The sequence below is a fragment of the Protopterus annectens genome, chromosome 3.part1, assembly GCF_019279795.1.
Source record: "Protopterus annectens isolate FY-2018-M chromosome 3.part1, PAN1.0, whole genome shotgun sequence".
NCBI lineage: Eukaryota > Metazoa > Chordata > Ceratodontiformes > Protopteridae > Protopterus > Protopterus annectens.
The window spans coordinates 909,649,604-909,669,254 of record NC_056732.1 but is presented as its reverse complement, the minus strand read 5'-3'; positions in this window follow the sequence as shown (position 1 = coordinate 909,669,254).

Below are 19,651 nucleotides of genomic sequence, written 5' to 3'. Positions count from 1 at the left end.
GCCCCCTGGCTTGAATGACTATATTTCGATTAAACCCATGTTAAAGTTAAGGTCCCAGTTAGTATAATGAGTGTATATAATAATTAAAAGGGACCTTATGATTATTGGCATTATATGCAAATGTTTTATGTTTTTAGTGTTATTTCAATATGTATTAGTTTTTTAGTTTTATCAGGAATGTTATTAATTCACTTGGTTGCTAATAGGACAGTACTTTTGTGTTTGCTATATATATATGGGAGGTTGTGTATTAATGCATTACTGGAACATTAGAAATCAATATTAGATACATTTATGGATATGACATCACCATATATGAGTTACAGAATGTATAATTGTGTATATATTATTATATTTAATGTTTTTTAACTTAGCATTAGGTAGATATGCATTATTGATTTTAGTAGTTGATATATTTAATTGTTAAGATCAGGGAGTCTTGTATTTATGGGGGTGGGTTTTATGAATTGTCCCAATGAGCTTTGAGTGTTCAATATATAAAGAGCATTTGAATGTAAGTTAAACGACTCTGAGGAAGCCAGATTGCTGGCGAAAGCGCTTAGTCGTGATTCTATTTTAATAAATGCACTGTTTTTGTCTACTTGAAGGACTCAGTTTCAGTTTTCAACTTCAGCGTGGCTTTTTGTGGATTAGACTGCACCTTCTGGTTGCCATTTATTTTTATTTGTATGTTATGCAGAGATCACCTCTGCATAGGCGACATGCGACAGAGTAAGGCTGGCGTTTTTTTGAGACGGTCTATGTAGGGCATGTGTTTGAGGCCGGTAATCCTCTTTGTGAAGTATTTGTGCGGCTTTTCCAGTTGTTGTAGATGTCTTGTGAGGTACATACCAAAAGGGGCATTGTACTCTATAATGGATCTAATGAGTGATGAGCAAAGGGGAACAATGACCTATTTTTTTCTGCATGAGAAACCTTTTGTGATGAGGTGTGCCACGTAGAAGAATTTCCTGACTACTGTGGTGATGTGATTATCAAAGGAGAGACTACTGTCCATCTGTGTCCCAAGGTCTCTTATCACACTTTCAGTGTTAAGTATACTACCCCCTATGTTGTAGTTCATGGGTACAGAGTTTTTACCAAAGGGGATGACAATGCACTTTTTGGCATTAAGCTTGAGGCCATGGCTTTGACGCCAGGCATCTGTCTCAGTGAGGCCCTTTTGTAGGATGTCCACATCGTTAGTAGTTTTGATTATGGCTCCTAGTTTGCAGTCATCTGTGAACTTCATTAGCCAAAGACCTTCTGGGTTAGCCTGTACTTCAGGAAAGTAGATACCAAACAGGACAGGACACAGGACTGTACCCTGTGGTACTCAACTTGTCACTGGTTTGAAGTCGAATTTGGAGTCTGCTACTTTCACAGTGTGGGTTCTGTCAGTGAGACAGTTGGCAACCCATCTTGTGACATAGGGATTTATACCTAGTTTAGTGAGTTTATCTATAATTCCAGAGTGGGGGATGGTGTCGAAATCCTTGACAAGATCTAGATAGGCTGCGTGAACCACTTTACCCTTGTCTACAGCTTTGGTGACTGCTTCAAAGAAGTCTATCAGGCTTACAAGACATGATTTGCCTTTTACAAACCTGAACTGGTTGGGGTCCAGAGTTTGGAGATTACCAATGTCTTTGTTTATAAGTTCCATGATGATACGTTCCATGGCCTTGCAGACCAGGCTCATCAGGCTAATAGGGTGCTAGTTCCTGGGGTCTGTAGTGGCTCCCCCCTTGTGTAGTGGGATAACCATCACTGTGCACCATTCAGCAGGCACAAAGCCTGAGGTGAGGCTATGATTGAACATGGTACATAGGTGTGGTGCCAGTTCGTTCTGTAGTTCATGTAGAACGCAGCCTGGGATGTTGTCTGGTCCCATGGATGCTGTGTTCCAGGCTTTCGAGAGTGTGGTTTTTACCTGTGCAGCCATAAATACAGGAACTTTGCATTCTTCCGGTATAGAGATGGGCTGTTTCATGGGTGAGGGGGGGGGGTAAAGTTAGCACTGAACCTATCTGCCAGGATGTTGGCAATATCAGTTGGGTCTGTATATTTAGTGCCATTGTGCTGTAACTCAGAGCAGATCTCAGTGTTGCCATTGAGATTCTTGACATAGATATAGAATGCTTTGTGGTTGTCTTTAGAATCAGTGGCGATTTTGTTTTCGTAACTAGATTTGGAGGATTTTATCAGGGATCGCAGCTTCTTACTGAGGCTGACCAGAATGCTCCTCCACTCATGGGATTTTACCCTCTTTTGCAACAGTTTCTTCCTTCTGTTGTACAGTTTGTTTATGGCAGGGGACCACCAGATTGGCTTCCTTTTCTTGGAGGATAGCGTCTTGCTTCTGTTTGGGATAGCATGATCCATGCACTCATGTAAGTGCTTAAAAAAGTGCAATTGTGTAGGATTCAGTAGACGTAACTGTATTGTCCATCTGTATGGGTGTCATGAAGTTCACCACTTCTGTCTTAAGAAGCATGAAGTTGGCTTTGGAGAAAATTTTTAACATGGTTTCCTTAATGGGTGGTGGGGCAGAATGTGGATATGTAGGGTAATTAGCTTATGATCGGATTGGACCAATGAGGCATTGACTTTAGGTGTGGAACACCAGTCACTCAGGACAAACCAAACCCCGTAACCAACACAAATAACCACAAAGTGAGCTAAATGCTACTCATTGCCAAAAGTCTCAGCCTCTAAATGCACACACTCGGGGCACTTCTCAGTATGGAGAATATTGATATCTGTGCAGTAACAGAAACCTAGTTCAAGGCTCCAGAGAGCACACCAGGACTACCAGGATACTACTCATTCCATACCTTCCAGCATCAGAACCTGGATCATAGCACATAGGGTGGGGATGTATCCATATTCATCAGTGATACCTACATATCTCTCTACATCTTTTCTACAGGATATGTACCCATAGAATGTTGCACAGCAATGTTCTTCTCACTCCACAGGGGTGGGGCCACAAAAGACCCTTGACATTCACGCTCTATGAGCCTGATGAGTCTGATCTGCAAGGCAATGGAGCCAATCATAATGGAAGTCAACAGAAAAGACATTGGAAACCTTCACACAGTTGAGCACACCCAGTTTGGCTTCGTCAAATGCAGATCACGCCTCCTGAATGGGGTGGATTTCTTTGAGACAGTTACCCAGCCTAGAGATGATTGAAAGGAGCTCCACACAGCCTACCTCTACTTTGCTAAGGCCTTTGACACCATTCTCCAGTCAGGTATCATAGATGAACTCACCAACCTGGGCATGAATACATACATCACAAGATGGATTGCAAACTGGCTCACAGATAGATCCCACAAATTAAGAGTTGCTGGCAACATGTCAAACTCTACACTGGTAACAACTGGTGTCCCCCAGGGTTCAGTCCTGTGGTCCTTCCTGTTTGGTATAGACTTCTCAAAAGTACATGCCAACACAGGAGTTGTGTGGTTGACTAGTTTTGCTGGGAACTGTAAAGTGTTTGCCATAATAGATTCCCTGGATGACACAAATATTCTCCAGAAGGGACTCTATGAGACAGATGTGTGGTATCAGAATCATGGCCTCAAGCTCAATGTGAAAGAATGCATAGTAATCCCCTTTGGGGAAAACAAAGTACCCACAAACTACCACATATGTGTTACCCCCTAAAAACTGACAAGGTAATAAGGGATCTGGGGACACAAGTAGATAGTCATCTTTCCTTTGACAACCATGTTGCCAAAGTGATTAGGAAATCCTATGTGGCCCACGTAATCAACACAGGGTTTGCATCAGGATCAAAAGAGGTAGTGGTGGCCCTCTACTCTTAAGTCATCAGACCCATCATTGAGTACAATGCACCATTTTGGATGTACTCGACTAAACATATCCAGCATCTGGAAAGACCACAGAGGTACCTCACCAAGAGTATTACTGGCCTCAAACATTTGTGTTATGCAGCACAACTGGTTAAACTAAATCTGTTCTCCATTGCGTACCACCTAGTCAGAGGCACGCTCTGCCTAACATACAGAGCCATGTCCAACACATAACTGTTGAACATGCTCCATCTACGGATAACAAAATTGAGTCGCACTACACACTCCAGGGATATGAACCTCATCACAACAATGAATACAACATGATGGTGGGATAGAGTACCATCCCAGATACTTGTCTTACTGTGGAAAAGAGTCCCAATGTACATCAGACAGAGCCCCTCGATGACACTCTTCAATAGGAACCTTGATGAGTGGATGGGAAACAGACAATTCATGCCAGGCATCACATCAGCAGCCCCACTAGAAAGGGATGTAGGGTACTAACTATTAGAACTAGGGCTTAGGAGACTACCCAATGGGGTGGTGAAAGCTGCACAAGTTGCCTAGGCTAATATATGCCTTCATGTAAATAGTTTACTACATACCTATGAACCTATGTGACACATTCATGTCTACAGATAGTAGATGCGTACTTCATTGTACAGTCATGTTGTACAGCAGGCACATGCACCACATACACTGTAATGCTTACAGATACTGGTGGCTATGTACAGTGGGTGAGATGTGCACCTCATGTCTTTTGTGCCATTGGGATGTGTGCTGGGTGGGACAGTGCTGGATGGCTCCCTGTCATGGTCATCCTCTTACACACATCTCTGCTCATCCATCTTTGGCTTATTATACTGTGTTCCCCCTACATATATATATAGGTACATAGGTAGGTAAAAGGCTATCTGCCTGAAGGCATATATTAGTATGGCCAGAGTGTGCAGCTATCACCACACATGGGGTTAGTTCCCTAGGCCTCTGTGTAGTAGAGCTGATGAAGTGATCCATGGTGTGACAGTTCAGTTTCACATACACTCATCAAGGCTCCTCTGTTAGAGTGTCAGTGAGGGACTCAGCTTAATGTAGGTTGGGAGCCTGTTCCAACGCAAGGGAAGTCTGTGAGTTAGTAATGTATCCCTCCAACATGTTCTATTTATTGTTGTGATGATGATATCCCTACAGCATGTGGCACAGTGAGCTTGGGTTTACTTCAGATAGAGCATGTACATCAGTTCTGCATTGGACATGGACCTGTCTGTTGGGCAGAGATGGTCTGAGTAGTCAGTATGCAACAGAGTACAGATTGAGTTAACTTCAGTCTTGTTGCATGGGGCAACTGTTAGAGGGCAGTAATCCTCTTGTTGAGGTACTTCAGTGGTCTTTCCAGCTGCTGAAGGTGCCTAGTCGGATTCATCGCAAGTGTGCTGTGATACTCTCTGATGGGTCTGATGACTGATGAGTAGAGGGAACCCCCTTTGACCTACATGCAAAGACCTTGGCAATTTGTGGGAACACATATCATGATTTTCTAACCACTTTGTGAATGTGTTTCTGGAAGTAGAGATGACTATCCACATATGTCCACAGATCCCTTATCATTACCTCCATATTTAGGGTGTTGGCAACTATGTGGTATTTGTATGACTGTAGCTCGAGGCCATAATTTTGACACCACATCTGTCTGACTGAGACCCTTTTTAAGGATGTCTCTGTTGTCCCAAACATTGATTATGACAACCTTTTTGCAGTCATCCTCAAACTTTGCTAACCATAGCCCTCATGTGTTTGACTGTATTTCTGAAAAGTATACACCAGACAGGAGTGATCCCAGGACTGAGCCATGGGGGACAGCAGTTGTTACCAGCTTACAGTCCAACAGGGAGGCCACAATTCTCACCTGGTGGGATATATCTGTGCCCCAGTTGGCAATCTATCAGATGACATACGTGTTTATGCACAGGTTGTTGATTTTGTGGATAAGACATGTGTGTGGGATGTTGGAAAAAGGCTTTTCAAGGTCTATGTAGGCCATGTGTAGCTCATTTCATTGATGAATGTCCTGGGTAACTGCCTTGAAAACTGTCTAGCAGGTTTAGGGACCATGATCTGCCCCTGACCAAACCAAAATGGGTAGGGTTGGGTGTTTGTAGGCTCCCAAAGCTCTGTTTATGAGTTCCATAATGATGGACTCCATGACCTTGCAGGTCAGGCTTATTAGGCTTATAAGACAATAGTTCCCATGGTCTGTTGTGTACCAACGCTTGTGGAGTGTGCCAAACATTGCTGTAACCCATTCAACAGTTTCATATCATGTACAGAGGGTGAGTCTCAACAGACTGTTCAGGTGCAGGGTCTGTTTGTTTTGGAGTTCACATATGACACAGCCAGCGACACCATGTCATCCCATAGACACCGTGTTTTTAGGTTTGGATAGAGCTGTTTAACTATTGTATATGTGATTTCTGGCTTTTCACAATCTCCAGGTATGGTAATGGGCACTTTTGTCAGTGAGAAGGGGGTAAATATGTATGAACCTGTCTGACAAGATGTTGGCAATGTCAGTCATGTACATGTATTCATTTACACTCTGTACTGACTCAGAACATATATGAGTTTACACTGATATTTATGACATAGCTAAAGAAAGTTTCATGGTTCTCTATGGACTCTTTGGCAATATTTTTGCCAGAACATGGCTTGGATAATGTTAGGAGTGCTCATTGTTTCTTGATGATATTCATAGGTTCATAGGTTCATAGGTAGATACTAGGCTATCTGCCCTAGGGCATTAATAAGCCTAGCCAGAGTGTATTTGGCTTCCACCTCCCTATTAGATTAGCCTACTGTGCCTCTGTAAAGTAGGTCACAGAAGGTACCCTTTTAAGATTAGTTTACTGTGCCTCTGTCTAGCAGGGACACAGAAGAGATCCCAGGGGTGAATTTGCGATTTCCCATCCACGCGTCCAGATTTCGCTTGAAGAGGGTCAGCGAGGGGCTATGTCTAACATGAATTGGGATTCTATTCCAGAGTGAGGGGAGCCTCTGGGAAATGAATCTGTCCCTCCAGCATGTCCTATTTATTTTTGTGCTGAGGTTAAGGTCCCTGGAGCGTGTAGCTCTAAGGGACTTGGATTTTTTGAGGTGGAGCATGTTCATTAATTCTGGGTTTGACATGGCTTTGTACGTCAGGCATAGATCGCCTCTGAGTAGGCGGTAAGCAACTGAATAGAGCTGGAATTTCTTTAGTCGAGCTGCATAGGACATCTGTTTGTAGCCCATGATCCTCTTGGTGAGGTACTTTTGGGGTCTCTCCAGTTGCTGCAGGTGTCGGGTAAGGTACATCCCAAAAGGGGCATTGTATTCAATTATGGGCCTGATGAGTGATGAGTAGAGGGGCACAATGACCTCTATTGATCTAGATGCGAAACTTTTCATGATAAGGTGGGCTATATAGAAGGTCTTTCTAACCACTTTGGCAACGTGATTATCAAAGGAGAGATTACTATCTACGTTGGTCCCCAAATCTCTAATTACTTCTATCGTACTTAATGGATTACCACCTATGTGGTAATTTGTGGGCACCTTGTTTTTCCAAAAGGGGATGACTTTGCACTTTTTAGCATTTAGCTTGAGGCCGTGGCTCTGGCACCAAGCATCTGTCTCTGTGAGACCCTTTTGGAGGATGCTTGTGTCAGCTGGAGATTCGATTATGACCCCCAGTTTGCAGTCATCTGCGAACTTTGTCAGCCATAATCCCTCCGTGTTAGCCTGAACCTCAGAGAAGTATATACCAAACAAGAGAGGTCCCAGAACTGAGCCCTGTGGGATGCCACTAGTAACTGGTTTGGATTTGAACATGGCACCTGTGATTCTGACCATGTGGGTTTTAGCTCTGAGCCAGTTTGCAACCCATCTTGTGATATAGGGGTTGATATTTAAGCTGGTAAGCTTATTTATGATGCCCGAGTGGGGTATTGTGTCGGAGGCTTTTGCGAGGTCCAGGTAGGCTGTGTGGACTACCTTGCCCTCATCTATGGCTTTGGTAACTGTTTCAAAGAAATCAACTAGGTTTAAGAGGCAAGATCTGCCCTTAACAAAGCCAAATTGGGTAGGGTCCAGTGTCTGGAGGCTTCCAATGTCTTTGTTTATGAGTTCCATGATAATACGCTCCATAGCTTTACAGACCAGACTAGTCAGGCTTATGGGGCGATAGTTTCTGGGGTCTGTTGTGGCACCACCTTTGTGGATTGGGATCACTGTAGCTGTACGCCATTCTTTGGGTACATATCCTGTAGTAAGGCTAAGTTTGAACAGTGACTTAATGTGAGGGTTCAGTTCTTCTTGGAGCTCATGTAAGACACAGCCTGGGACACTGTCCGGTCCCATAGATGCTGTGTTTTTTGCTTTGGAGAGGGCAGCTTTCACCTGTGCATCTATGATGTCAGGGAGGTTACAGTCAGTTGGGATAGGCATTTGCTCCTTTGGGGGGGAGGGGGGGGGGAGTTTGTGCTGAATCTGTCTGCCAGGATGTTGGCTATATCTGTAGGTTTGGTATATTTTGTACCGTTATGATACAATTCAGAGCATATCTGGGAGTTTCTGCCCATGTTCCTGACATAACTAAAGAAGACCTTGTGATTATCTTTAGTGTCTAGGGCAATTTTTCTTTCGAAACTGGCCTTTGATGATTTTATGAAGGATCGAAATTTCTTATTAATACTGATCAGAGATGCTTTCCCTTTTTGGGATTTTGCTCTGTCATGTAGTAGCTTCCTTCTTCTGTTGTATAGCTTATTTATGGCCGGGGGCGACCAGACTGGTCTTCTGTTTTTGGAGGAGTGAGTCTTGGTTTTATTTGGGATAGCACGATCCATGCATTCCTGCAGGTGCTCAAAGAATGCATTTGTAAAGGATTCTGCAGATTGGGCTGTATTATCCTCTGGCCCAGGGGCTTTGAAGGATTCCACCTCAGTCTTGAGAAGTGCAAAGTTGGCTTTTGAGAAATTCTTTACAGTGATTTCCTTGGCTGGGGGTGGGGACGGGATATGGATGTCCAGAGAAATTTGTTTATGGTCTGATCTTACCAATGAGGGGTTTACCTCTGGTGTGGAACATAGAGTCCCCATGTTGGTGATGACCAGGTCCAATATGTTGTTCCCTCTTGTGGGAGTGGTGACTAGTTGTTCCATTGCGTTAGAGTTTATAAATTCAAGGAACCGTTTGGCGAGGGTGTTTGGGCTTGAGTAGTTTTCCCAGTCAATGTTTGGGTAGTTGAAGTCACCCAATAACATAGTGGTTGGAGAGACCTTCATATTCTCCAGTGTTCTCAGGAATGCCAAGTGGGGTTCCTGTAATAGGGAGGGTGTTCTGTAGCAGGCTACAGACTGAAAGGCAGTTTTGTCTGCTGTTAGTTGCACATGGATGGTTTCCGATGCTTTGTGCAGTGCCACTAACCTGGAGGTGTAGGTATCTTTGATGAATATAGATACTCCCCCTCCTTCTGTGCTTCGGTCCGAGTTTTGGGGCTGAAACGCATGGTATGAGTTATAACCTGGTAGTGCTGGGGTGCTCTCAGGAGCCTTGAACCAGGTTTCTGTTACTGCACAGACATCAGTTTTCTCCATACTGAGGAGAGCCTCGAGTGCATGCATCTTGAGGTTTAGACTTCTGGTATTGAGTAGCATTACCTTTAGTTTTTTTATCCTTGGGTTGTCTATGGAGGTGGGTTTGTCCTTTGAGCCTTGCCTAAAAAAAGCATTATGGGGGTGGCAAGAGCCTTGGCCAGTATACGAAAGCCTAAGGGTGACAGGTGCAAGCCGTTCCTAGCGAAGCAACGTGGCTTGTCGAGCATGTCATTCCAGACTGACAGACACTGGATCCCCTTTGAATGACACCAATACTTTAGCCAATTGTTGAAACTGATCATTTTGTCTTTATACTGTGGCATCATTCTTGGTGAGGGCAAGATGCTACTCAAGGTCATGGTCATACCAGCCTGGGCTACATGGTCAGAGAGCTCCTCTATGTCTCTTTTCATGTAGTCCAGGGAGGTACGTCTCAGGTCATTCACACCAGCATGGACAATGATGGAGTTATACTTGCACTTGCTTTGGAGTGACCTGAGTGCTTGCGTTATGTGGCGGATCCTGGCACCCGACAGGCAGCTTACAGTGACCTTCTCCTTGTTCAGTCTGGTGAGCGGGACGTCAGTGTGCCAGACAATAGAGTCCCCTATAACAAGTGTATTTGGTGTGTTGTTTGGCCTTAAGGGCTGTGACTGTGAGACACACTGATTTTGTGAGATATGTGAGTCGTGGGTATTGTTGAGGGGTGGCTGTTGCCTGGATATCTGCTTAGGAGGGCTTTGCTGTTTAGGCAGATTTTTATTTACAGCCTCCGAGTATGTTTTTGTGTGTTTATGTGTTGGGTATGCAGATGCAATAGGTCTGTGTGAGGCTGGATTTGTGGTGTGGGTGGTTACCTTTTCCTCCTGACTGACTATGCCAGTCTTGGGTTTAGAGAGCTCTGCCTCCAGTTTGGCTGTATAACTGCATCTCTCACATGTATTAGAGTTTATTGGAAGGAGGAGAGGGTTGTCTGTGTACATAAGGCAATTGTAACATTGCCTCAAAATTCCCAGATTCACCAGCTGGACTGGAGAGTAACCTTGAAACTGACCCTTGGACATACCAGATTAGTATAGGGAACTGTTTTTTTACTGATCAGATTAGGGAAGGGAACTGATTTTTCACTTGATCAGGAAGGACCAATCGGGAGCCTAATACTTATGAGAAGTCAAGGAATGTGTAGTGCTTTAGTTAGTTAGTGTTTCATTATAAGACTTGAGCAAGTGCAGGGCTTTAGAAAGAGAATAGAGTGATTACTTAGAGAGTTTGAACAGTTCTCAGGAAAAAAGTGAAGAGCAGACTTTGTGGAGATTTATTGATCTTCTTTGGATTTTCCCTTTCTTTGAATAACTTAAGTACTTGTAGTACATAGTTTGATTATGACAGGGGTCCAATATATTATATGGGTCTGTTTTCATATCACTGTGTGTGCAAGGCAGGATTGGTGAATAGTGACAAGTGTCTGGAGTAAGAATTGTAACTGCCAGATATGTGTGGCCCACTGCTGTAATCAGACATGTCCTTAGTGTGTGAGCATGCCCAGTATGACCTTTCTGTATGTTGCTGACTGAAATTTGCTAAATTTGTTTAAGTGTGTGAGCATGCCCACTATGGGCATATATACTATATGTGTGTGAAAAATCAAGCTGGTTTTTACTTCAAGGCTCACCTTTGTGCTGTACATCGACAGGAAGCACACTGTGCCTGCAGGACTTCCATGAGTCAATTTGCATAGACTTATCAACATTTCTACATACAGGGGGACAGCTATTGTTTATACATTTCTATCAGGGGGGGCACACCTGATTGTTACTGTGGGTGTACATAGGATGAGGGGTACACCTGCCACTTATACACATTTGCTAGGCATGCACTGCTATGTCAGGTACTCCATTTCAGTCTGTACTGTTGCCTATTGTACTGGCTTGAGGCATACCACTGTACTACAGACCTTAGCTTCCAATTACACGCATATTAGTTTGTGACATCATAGCCGACCCAACCCACATCACACTGCCTGGCCTGCTGTTATCTGTCTGCATAGGCCTGGGGGGGGGTTTACTCATATGCCTCTTCAGAGAGCATGATACAGCATTTGTTTGTGTTTGCGTTTGTCTACAATTGTCCTGCTGGCTGTGACTGTTAGGTATGTGACCCCCCCCCCAACTGGTATGTGTGAGTGGCTTAAGTTGTGTCTATAACAGTGAAATGCTGTCATGGCTTAGTGGTCCAGTACTGTGACTATAGTGCACAGTATCGTGAGTTCTAGCCCTGTCACTGCTTTTTATTTTCCTGCTGGGCAGACCTGACTGGTTAAGGAACAGTAAAGCAGGTGTGAGCGTGTTTACCCGACATTGCCCGACATTGCGCTGGTTAGCGCAGTGCGCAGCTATGTGCAATTGTATTTAAATATGCTCGATACTGGCAAAATGTGCTTAGCAGTTCTTTATATTGCTTAAAATAGGGCACTCATGCCTCAGGTGATGCTGCAGGGCTGCCTATGTTGGATGCACATAGTACACTCCCTATACATGTTTGAAAACAAGTAGTGTCAAGTTAGGCATCCCTTTTACCGTATGTGTGAGTCAGAGAGAGGTGTCATTTCCAGGGATCCTAATGAGTCAGTATATGTGCTATGCATTGCCTCTTTGCCAAGGCCAGGGCATACTGGGCACGCCTCCTTCTGCCTAATGCGGCAGACTCAGGTTGTTCCTCCTCCAAGTCACGCTGTGCCTGTGCAGGCCTTGGAAATGATGGGGGGCTGTTTGGCCCTGCACCATGCTGTTCCTGCTGCAGATGTTTCCGCAGGATCATATTGTGTAGCATGGCACATACCATAGCAATTTGGGTACATGTAGTTGGTGAGTACTGCAAGGTTCCACCAGATATGTCCAGGCACTGGAACCGTGACTTGAGTATCCCAAACACATGCTCAGTTATGTTTCTTGTTTGTGCATGTGCCTCATTATGGAGTTCTTGTTCAGGTGTGTGTGCATTTCTGATGGGTGTCATCAGCCACGGCTCCAGTGCGTATCCAGCATCCCCCACTAGGCGACCATCAGGGATGTCCCCATTGGCAAATCTCTGGTACAGCTGTGTCAGATGCCAGATGTGGGAATCATGATAGCTTCCAGGGCAGCCAGCACACACATTCATTATTATGCCCTGGGCATCGCACATGACTTGGCAGTTGATGGAGGGGAAGCCCTTGCGGTTGATGGAGACCCTACCCCGCTCTCTGGGTGGTGCTTTGATGCATATGTACATGCAGTCTATTGCACCCACTACCTCAGGGTATTCTGATATTTGGTAGAAAAGACACATATTGCTGGCCAATGCCTCACAGGAACTGGGGAAATATACGTGGTCACCGACATGTGCTGACATGGCATCCAGAAACTGGTGGAGTACCCTGGATGCTGATGCCTGTGAAATCCCCATCATATCACCAGTTGGTCTTTGGAAGGTACCTGTAGCTAGTATTCTTACGCCAACACATACCTTGGTATCCACTGGGATGGGTTCCCCTCTGTTGGTTCTGTGTGTGAGGTGTGGCTGGCACAGCTCAACAATTTGCTGTAGAAGGTCTCTGTCCACCCTATAGCGCTCCACTATCTCCAGCTCATGTAGCCCCTGGTAGGTTACCCTGGGTCTGTAAACTCTTCTCTGTCTCCTCACTGTAGGTTGCTCAGCAGCATTCACAACATCACCACCCTCAGCACCTTGCACATGTTGGTTTATGATAGCAAGAGCAGCCCCTAACATTTTGTCTGACTTAAGCTTTTTAAGCTTTCCCTGTTTGTATACTGCAGTGTTGCAGAGTTCTTGAGAAAAAACAGGGGGGAATGCTGTTTGCAGAGTTTAAAGTGCTGGGCTGGGCTAGTCTGCTGCCTGTGTAATTGGCTGATTCTGATATATTTCACCTGGCAGCTCTGCTAGTTCTCCTTGGTTAACTTCCTACTACTTCTTTTCCTTCCTTTTGCCTTTCTGTTTCCGCCCGGGGGGAAGCAGCGTGCAAACAAGTGCAAATGCGCACACACATGCACACATGCTGTGTGCATGTTTGCAAGGAGTTTCCTATCTTTTAACATTGTACACCTTTGGTTTGAGGTTTTCAAATAGGACATCTGTAGGCACGCCTCTTGCAATCCTGAGCAACTTAAAGCAAACATAAGCCACTGTGCTCCAATTAGCATACAGCCTGTCTGACACACACCCTCATGATGTCACCTATATTCTACTCTACTACTCACCTACTCCTGTTCTTACACTCTTGGGACATGGCTCACATGCTGGGGAAAATTGGGATTCACTATGCTTATCCTCATTTGCATAGGATTGCCTACTAATGCATGGTTACATCTCTGACACTGAGCTCCCCCCCCCCTTAGCAACCACTACTCAGTTGCCATGTTGTCTTCAGCCTGCCATTCGCCTGCATGGCAGAATAAGCTTTTTAGTGACAATGCCTATTTTTGGCTTTTTTTTAATTATTTTCTTGTTTTTATAAGCACCACACGTTTGCACGGTGCTGCGCTATGCTTAAACATTGGAGATCGAGGAAAAAGAAAAGTTAGATTTTTATATTTTTAAACATTTTTAAATGCCAATGGCCAAATGGCCTTATATTTGGCCATTGGCATGCTTCCTCAACTGTATGCTTCCTTTATTTGTAGCTGTCATAGCTACATTTAGCTATTTGCAGAATGGTACTCCGTTACCAACGGAGTACATTTCTGCAGATAACACTAATCTTCCACGGACAGGTTAGTGTTTCCTGGATCGCAAATTCACCTCATTTACTTAGCTTTCACCAGCAAATGAGGTAATTTGCATACCATGATGCTGTCCGTGCAAGATTAGCTTTAGCAGCTCTCGTGAACGCCCCTGCCGGCTGTTCCTGGATCGCACGGCAGACAAATTGCCTGTTTGATGTCTTACACTACTCTGCAACTCCGTGCAAGCTTTTGAGAATCTGGAGGTATATCTAAAGCACTATATAACTGTGTAAAATGCTTTTGGTAAATACCAATATAATACTTCGAGTGTCATATAAAGTATATATTGGGGGTCTATATGTAGGACAAGAACATACAATAAGTCCTGTTACTTATACAAACTGGTGACATATATATTTGCACTAAATTGCCTATACATATATATATATATATATATATATATATATATATATATATATATATATATATATGTATTAAACTATTATTATCCATAGAATATATTTTCTATGGTTTGAATGGGTTGCCTAGAGATATAGAGTTAATGTTATGTCTATTATATTTGTTTGAAGTTGAGCCTTGATGTATCCATACAATGCGTTGAGTGTTTATATTATATATATTTTATATTTGACGGATATATGAAAGACAGAAATGCAACAGTATGATTTGTTTCTATGGGGAAAAGCATAAACCTTCCTTGTTTAATACAGCTTACATATATTAATTTGTGACTTGGTGTATTCTAAATCATTTAGCAATGATATATATGTTATAATACTTTATTGTCTATTGTAATTAAATGAAGAAAGTGGGAAGAAGTAAACGGAGCATCTGTCGAGTGTGATGATGTCATTGCGCATGCACAGAGGTGCTACAATGACAACGAACACACTTTTTTCATTTCTAACAGTTCAAATGCTTGGAAATGTAATATAACACAACGAGGGTGTAATATAAGTATATCTTAAGTGGAACACACTCGCTGGACAAGTTTAACAGTCGACAATGTGATGGGAAGAATTTGAGTTCTAAAATGGAGTTTGAACACATGGCATGGGTAACTTGCTTGCATTTTAAACTGCAGCTCTATTTACACTGTTAGAAGTCGTAGGAATTTATAGAAGGCTAGACCTAGATTTGTTATCATAATAATTTTTAAGTAACAGCATATATCTGAAGCAAAGCAGATAACATAGAGCAACATAATTCTAGAAAAGAATATATAATGAACAGAGACTTTCAGTATCATTGTTGTTTAAATAATGATGCTTAGTATAATATACTGCATTTGACATGCTGCTGACAGAAGCAATGTTCTGAAATGTTTCCAAATATTAAATGCTTGTAGATGCCTATGAATTTTTTTTTCTGCTGAAATAGACTTTTAATGTGCTATAAGAACTGTATTTTAAAAATAATACTATGCAATGTAGATGAATGCACTGATGCTTTTAAAAGAGGGTGTGTCTATAGTAGCCTGATTGACTGGGAGTGATCTTTCAGGTTAATGAGGTATACAGGTACAGCTTTATAAACCTCTTTGTGTGTGTTTTCATATTTGTATATGGTCTGAAGAAGCCACGGACAGTGGTGAAAGCGCTTACCGAATATTAAAGTTCCTGGTTTATTTTATGTGGTCTGGAGCTATACTTCATACAACTGCTACCATATTTTTCTTTTTTTTTTTTTTCCATGTTTATCATAGCACATACAACTTCTTCCGTTACTGTCACTACCTCTAAAGAGTCCTGTAAAATATCAGTTCTTTGGATTTTATGGGAAGCCCTCTCATTAAGGGAGCCATTAATTAATACTATCAAATATTTGTGCTGTCTTGCTGTCACAGCAACAGACATGTCTGTTTACTCCATTATAAAGTATTCATGCTTAGCATCTTAAATAAAACAGGGGCCCCATCTGAATGTGCTCTAGATTTTTGAATCTTACAAGAGCAAGCTAAAGTCCATCTAGTGTACAGGGTGCAAGTTTTCCCTGTCTGAAGTAGAGTTAAACAGTAGACTACAATCTAAATTATTCTAGGGAAGATGAAAAGTGCTCAACACCCTTTTCAGATAAAAAGTAATAAGATTATCGGTAGAAGAATAGTCAACAAATCATTACTCCTTCTTCATTTGCTGCACATATCTCTTTCATATACTAATAAGATAATAATAACAGGGATATACATTTCAGATAACTATAACCTACAATGCTACTTCTGAAAAAGCAAAAGAAAAGCATCCCCTCTTTTCCAACACTACAAAATAAACCACTTAAACCCACCAAACTAAAGATATGCACCACCAAAATATATTAAATGGAATAAACTCACAATCTAACTCCACTACTGCTATTGTCTACTATTATCTTACCTATGAAATGTGCAAGTTCCTACTTGCCCTTAATTCTAGCTCTAATATCTATAAACAACCTGTGTTTAAGTAAATGAATTGTTCAACAAAAGTTCAGCCCTAATGACCATAACAGATGCGAAGCTTCACAAGCATAAACTACATATGTAGTTGAAATAAAATGCTGATAGAAACAATGCCAATAAAGGTCCCTTATTTACAGCAGAAGATAATGTCCAGGTATACTAAAACTCCTTTCCAAAGCTACACCACGCACAACTTTTTTTACCAGCTAAAAAGTAATTGCTGCCTTAATAATATTTCAAGCAGATGATATACTCTTAAACACTGTGCTAATGACCAACACTAGAATAGTGATCATAACTTTGAAAGACATTTCCATAAATATACAATATAGATAGTCTCAACAATAAGTGGGCACAGTTTGAATCCTGGAGTACTTCTAGCAACACCAGGATTGTTGCCATAATGGTTAAAGAAATACAGCAATCAGTCTCCATATATAACAGAAAAAACACTATTTATTATTTATTATTATTTATTTTACATTTGTTGACCGGGCTAGTCTAGCTGGACATATATCCATTTTCAGTAGAGGCCCGGGGAGAAAAGCTCCAAAATACAGGCAGTAAGCAAACATTTACAATAAAAAAGACAATAGCAAGCAAAAATACAAAATGTTACAAAGGTAAGCATGAGTAATACTAAAAGAGTAAAAGAGAAAAACAGAAACAGACTAGACAACCTAAAATTGTAATTAACAACTAAAAAATGAAACAGCTGGTTAAAAACAGAATTTGAGGTGAGCAGGAAAGTAAGTAAGAGTAATAAAAAGAGCTGATTAGGAAGCTACTAAAATTGCCTATATTAAAAATGAAAGAGAGAATAGGTAAAATGTATATAGGATTCAAAATGAGGAAGTGGCTGGTATCAGTAAGTGTGGCATTTAGAGGCAAGAAACAGGGGAGGGTGAGTGAAGTATGAGTAAGGGGGTAGTGTTTTCAGTCAGGGTTAGCACAGGGACATAGCCAGTGTGTTTTTAGGTGCTCTTTAATATGTTTTTTAAAAAGGGATCTGGAGTCAATGTTGGTTATTTCATGAGGGAGTTGGTTCCAGACTTTCCCGACAGAATTTGAAAATAATGAGTCACCAGCTTTATTGTAAGATTTAGTCGAGGCTACTGCTAACACTGACAATAGACCAGGAAAGATTCAAGTTGGTGGTATACAAACACTTATTAATAAGATAAGTCATTATTCCTTCTACTGTTAATGTAAAGGTCTGAATAAAAAATGATTGGTGCCCACTCTAGGGATCTAAGCCTCACCACAACAAATACTAGGATGTGCTGGAGGGATCGATTCCTGTTCCAGAGACTTCCTATGCTCTGGAACAAGATTCCAATCTACATTAGGCAGAGCTCCTCACTAACCCTCTTCAAGAGAAACCTTGACGAGTGGATGGGAAACAGAAAGTTAACCCCAGGGATCACTTCAGTGGCTCTGCTTGACAGAGGTACAGGGAACTAATCTAAGGGGGCGGCGAAAGCCAACACTGTCCCGAAGGCATTTATAAGTCTAGTACCTAGCTATGAACCAATGAACTTTACAAACTGTGGCAACTACAGCGGATAAAATCAGCCAAGCAATGTATTACATAAATGAGATTCTGTATGAAATTAGCATATAGGCAAATGGCCTTCACTGGGCATCAAAGGACAATGCAGAAGTTCAAATAAATCGACACTATTACACAGGCTAAAAGATACAAACTCTGCATAAAAAAAATAACAGTTCAATGGAAATAACACTCCATTTTGGAAATGTTATACTAATGTAAAATCACACACAAATATGTCAGATTTGGTAAAAAAATGTATATTTCTCTTATATAAATGTGAAGAATGCATGAAATTAAGGCTGCATATACAGTTACACAGTTTAAAACGTACTGCATACAGCTAGATTATATTAATTATGCAGATTTATGGATATAAAATAATGGTATGCTGGGGATTGTATCCCTTAGCTGAAGACGCAAAAAAAATTACATTTTTGGTGAAGTGGCATGACATCTAGAAAACAGAGCTAGCACCAGATGGAGGGTATGTCACATGACATGTCACATCATCAGCATAGCACTATGTCAATATCTAAAAACAATGTGGGGAGTGGGATGTGTAGGGGGAGAACTCACACTAAACACCTTCCCAAGGAGTGGAGGAGATAGTACAGTAGAAACTGAGTCAGGGTAAAGAGGGGTGACACACATGGAAGAAGGGAAAGAAAAATGGGAGGTGTAGTCAGAGGGACATAAGGATTTTTTCATCAACAGGGGAAGTGACTAGCTGGCCACCACTTCCCCATCTATGTTTTCCCACTGTAGTGCAGTCTTGGAGTTGGTATATATAGTTAGGGGGGCATGGGGGGAAAAGCCCCCCACTTGGGTGGGTTTAAAGTACTTTGGTGGGGCACACAGGGAAGTGGTGGCCAACAACTTACCTTCCCTATCTATGAAATTAGTGTTCGCTGAATGAACATTCAATGGATAGGTTCATACCTCTCAACTGTACAGATTTTTGAAGATTTTCCAGATTTTTGCCTCTTATTTTGGGTCTGTTTTTCATAAAATTGTGGTTTTGTGGCAAATTATTAAAGAGTTGTTGTTGTGTCTTTTGGCTTTTCCCAGTTAGGGGTCGCCACAGCGAAAATAATGACAAATATTTGAGATTCAGATTTCATACCCTTCAGAAAATTTATGTTAATGCAAAACCTGTTATTCTATCAACTTTCTAAGTTTGAAGAGCAATATTTAAAAAATGCCCCTATTTTTGAGCCTTTGTTCCACTTTTATTTATGGCTTTGTCCAGATTTCTTATTCTAAGAGTTTGAGAGGTATGATAGGATATTATGTTCAGCTGTTTAATGGAACTTCCATTCGATGGCTGAACATATACCCGAACACTGAATGACATAAATCTGATAAATACCAGAACTTGCAAGCAGAAACAAGAGCAATGTGGAGTAAGGATACATAGATAGTTCCACTTGTAGAAGCAACTGAGCTAATTAAAAAGG